Here is a 4,523-nt window from a genome sequence, read left to right as displayed (position 1 = left end):
TCCCCCTCCTCCTGGGCAGTCCTTAACTTATATAGCCCTTGTGACCTCATTTACCTGGTCCAATGGAGGCCAGCACCTGTTGGCTGTAAGCCAACCAATTTGAAATACATCACTAGTTGCCGGGCAGACTTTAGCCCACCAGGAAGGAAGCCCCTCACCCAGGTATGTGATGCCAGTCATGTAGGCAGAGAGAGCAGGTTTCCCCCTCCCTCAGGAATGTATCCAGCTCAGGTTAGCCAAAGAGACAGGGTAAGGATGTGTCTCTCTGCTGGGCCCATCCTAATCAAATTGTCACAGAGCAGAGACTTTGGGGAGAGACAAAGGTGGCTTTTTGCCACAGGACTGAGGTGTCCTGGTGACTTAAGGAAAGTGTCCCATCTCATTGAAGGGACTCAAAACACCAAGAGGCATGGGGCATGCTTTAGGGACAGATGGAGTCATGAAATAAGCGCTTACGGCAAGCAAGATTGAGAGAGTCTGCTAGTGGAGAAGAGAGGACCTTAGGCTTGCCAGTCTGAGGGCAGCCTGCCTCTCATGAAGTCTCCATCAAGACATGGCAGGTGAAAAGGCAAGGTAAGACCCTGAGAGATGGGGCAGAAGGAGGCTAGTAGGGGTGAGGGGGCCTGTGGGGGGCATCACAATGGCCCTCGGGCATCTTCCCTGTTACACCTTCTTGTTGTTCTTCACATCCCTTGCTAGGTGCATCTCCAGTTGCGCTTTGACCTTCCTGACTTCATCCCTGCATGCCTGACCAATGCTCATGTACTTGTCCTTAGCTGTTTGTCCAAGTTTTCACTTCTTGTAAAGCTTCCTTTTTGTGTTTTAGCTCACTGAAGAGTTCCCTGCTAAGCCAAGTTGGTCTTCTGCCATATTTGCTAGTCTTCCTGCACATCGGAATGGTTCATTCCTACAGCCTCAGTAAGGCTTCTTTAACGAACAGCCAGCAGTCCCGGGCTCCTTTCCCCTCACACTGACCTCCCAGGGGATCCTGCCCATCAGTTCACCTATCCCTGAACCTTTCTGGATCTACCCCCCACCAGTCCCCCCACAGCTTCCTCTCCCTTTAGGGCTGTCTGTTTCTCTTCTCTCTCTCATGTATCTCTCAATCTGGTTGTTAGGCAGCCAACTTGCTGCCTACATGAGTGGCCTCAGGTAAGAGGGTGTAGATCAGGCCTCTCTATTCTTTTCAGCTCTGACCTCATGACATGAGGGCAGGGGCTAAAACACATGTCACTCCAGTAGGTAACTATGATATTTTTAATTTTTTTTTAAAAAAATAAAATTAATTTAAAATACATTAAAAAAACTTTTTAATTATTCAATTAAAAAAAAATTAATTGGAGCTTGGTTTTTGGCCGTGTGCAGTGAGGTGGGTGGCTTGGTGCAGGAGTGCCCCCTACTGGCCCACCACAGTCCATATCACCTCACACAGCCCTGGGGCCCAGCTACCAGGCCTGGGGGTGAGGAGCTGACCCCCCTGTCCCAATGTGGGGGTGTTCCCCATTCCCCACCCCCCAGCCCCCTGGGCTGTCACCTCATGGAGGGGGAGGTAAACAGGTGCCCAGAGGTGCTGGGGAGGAGGGGCACAAGGGGGCCATTGCTCCCTTCTCAATGATCCTGTTGCCCTGCTGCACCCCCAATGAGCCCCATGCCATTTTTTTGCAGGGGGTGCACCGCCACGCTCAGGGGGTGCACATGTACCTGCATGCACCCCCTATGCATTGCCCCTGCCAGCAGAAGTCCTTCCCTTTTGCTCCTGGAAGTACTCCTTGGGGTGTGGGGGGTGAGTTACCATCTTGGAACTGGTAAAAAAAACCCATAATTAAAATGTTATAGGAGATGTTTTATTTTTAGTGCGTTTCAAAAATATTTTTGCCCTATTTGTGTGCATTTGCCCAGTGCATATTTTGAGTTTTGATGCAATGGACTCTGTAAACTCTTACTCTTGTCTTGTATATTGTGTGTTCAGTTTGTTTGGGGGGTGGATGTACGTGTGGTGGGCTGTGGGTGTGAGTGGGTATGGAGATTGTGGGGGATGTGATTGTGTGTGTGTGGAGGGTGTGGTGTTTATGGGGGGTGTGGGTATGTATGTGTGGGGGTGGGGTTGTGATGGTGTTTGTGTGTGAGGGGCGTAGGGGTGGGGGAGGGTGTGCGTGTTTTAAGCTCTTCCCCCCCTGCCCCTCACATGCGCCCCTCCCCACACCATGGTGCACAGCCCCTGCTGCTGGCAACAGCAGCACCAGCAGACGGCAGGCCCGTTGTGGCTCTGTTGTGCAAGGCTTCCCCGGTGGTGCATGAGTCCCTGAAGCCAAGCAAAGAAATGGGGCCGACCCAAGCTCTGCGCTCCCGCTGGGTGTGGACCCCGCACCCTAGGCACTGCACTCCTGCCCAGCTGCCACTTCCCTCTTCCCACCGCTGCTTCCCTGCCTGCTGCCGGAGCATTGAGGCCGGGGGAGCTGCAGCAGCTCTGTCCAGAAGCTCGATGTTGACCGTCGCCAGGGCTGGGGCCCTCCTGCACATGAACGTGGGAGCGCAGCGCGATGCTCCAGTGGGAGTGGGCAGGGCTCGGCTCCATGCTGACTACAGCAGGGACAGCTGTGGCCTGGCCCAGATCTGATTAATCGGTGGGCACCTGCCCATTGCCTGGATGAAATCACTTGGCAGGCTGCATCCCGCCCGTGGGCCATATTTTGCCTGCCCATGGCCTTGGCCATGAAGGGGCAGTGCTGATGGGGCACAGAGCAGGGTTAGACTGATCAGCATCAACTAAGAGGAAGGATGAGAACGACTGAGAACTAGTCAGTAGTATCAGCCCTGTGTGCACAGCCAGCCGGGGGGACGAGGGAGTGGGAGAGGGCTCGGGGGGACTGGCACGCAGATGCCTGGAGTTGATGAGGGTTAGAGAGGTTGGGGGCATCTTGGGCGGAGGATGTTCTCCTCCTCTATTGTGACTTAAAAACACCTGTTTTCTTTGTCATGTTTTCATCTGCTGTTCGTTCTCCCTGTTGTAGTAGCAGAAGAATAATTTAAGGCAGTTTTAAATTGGTTATTAGCCCTCAGGGAAACCCAAGTCCCCCACACCAGGCCCTGCTGGGTTCTATCTGCAGAAGATGTAGGGCCAAGGCGAAGGCTCCCTTGGTCTTTTGAGTCCGTTTGCACATTTCTTTGGGCTCAGACTTCAGTGCTCTCAGGAGCTGCCTCCACGTGACCTGCTCAGTCACTGGTGACCACGTGAGCATTTTAGATTTCGGGATGTGAATTGTGTGATAGGAACAGCTGGTGCCTTTTCTGAGAAATGACAGCAGAGCTTTGCTTCATGGGAGCAGGCCTGGGCCATAAAGCTTCCCCATGGGGCAGCAGGGACAGTGAGTGGAGCTGGAGCAGTGAATTTTCTTTTTTTTTTCAGGTAAAAAATATATGCCTCTATATAACAGCTGCTGCTGGATTTGCAGCAGGGCCCAGGATCCCTGCAAAGGCAGAGCAGGAAAGGTTGCAGAAAGTTGTTGCTTGCAAGAGCAGGTGCATGGTTTTGCTTGGCTCCTGGGGCAGGAGAGGGAAGGGGACTCAGCCCCGGGGACGCAGCCAGGCTCAGAGAGGGAAGGAGCCCGGACCGCAGAGCTCAGGGGGGAACCAACCTGCCTGTGACTTGAACCTGCCCTTAGTGATGGGGAGGAGAAAACCTGATATCCGTTTTTCCTCTGAGAGGCAGAGGGACTGGTGTGGAGGGAAAAAAAAAGAGTAATAAGGTAGACTTGTCTAGGAGGGCAGGGTGCTGGTCAGGGAAGGCTCTGGGGAGAGTTAACTGAGAACCAGCCTGGGGCTGGGTGAGTGATAAGCCCAGGGCTGTTTCAGTTATCAGCACAAGGGGCCGGGTCTGGGAACTGGAGAAAAGTGCTTTTGTGGAGGAGGGACAGTGTGTGTCTTTGCAGCTACCACAGACAGCTGGGGCAGAGTCGCTGCTCCTCCCCACGCAGGCTCTAGCAGAGAGCAGGACTTCCTGGAGCAGCAGCACCAGCCATGGCTCTTGTGCACCAGTGTGAAGGAGAGCCGATGCCTTGTTAACCCCGTGTGCTCCTGGGGAAATTCACTGGAGTCCCAAGGTTTAAGCTGGGGAGTTGTACCGTGGGTGTCTTTGATTCAATTTGTACAGTGTTTTAGTTCATTGGTACCTGCCTTCGACAATTAGATTATTGATATCCTGTTCTGCTGTTAACCTCATTCATATGTTGACTGTTTTGTAAATAATAAACTGTAAAAATAGTTAGGCTGTATGTACTCCAGTGTGTGGGGAAACCACAGGAAAGCACTCCACGGAGAGGTGGCCCCAGCCTTAGGGGCTGGGAGGTTGACCGAGGTTATTTGGCACCCCAGGACCCTGAATCCAGACATGGCCAGTAGGTGGCACCGTGGCTAGGGACACACACACACACACCCCTTCTAGTCAGTGTTCACTACTTCCTTAACCCAGCAGAGGAAAACCTGCCTACCCTGAGCATGAGCAGGGGATGCTGCAGCTGCCGGAA

At 53.2% G+C, this 4,523-nt stretch overlaps 1 pseudogene; it reads right to left on the bottom strand.

Moving 5' to 3' along the window:
- LOC102388464 overlaps positions 1-2,575 on the bottom strand; it is a 13,543-nt pseudogene extending 10,968 nt beyond the window's left edge.
- Between the last annotated feature and the right edge of the window lie 1,948 nt (positions 2,576-4,523).

The sequence above is a fragment of the Alligator sinensis genome, unplaced genomic scaffold, assembly GCF_000455745.1.
Source record: "Alligator sinensis unplaced genomic scaffold, ASM45574v1 scaffold634_1, whole genome shotgun sequence".
Taxonomy (NCBI): Eukaryota; Metazoa; Chordata; order Crocodylia; family Alligatoridae; genus Alligator; species Alligator sinensis.
The sequence above is the reverse complement of the archived record's forward strand: the minus strand, read 5'-3'. Positions and strand labels throughout refer to the sequence as shown.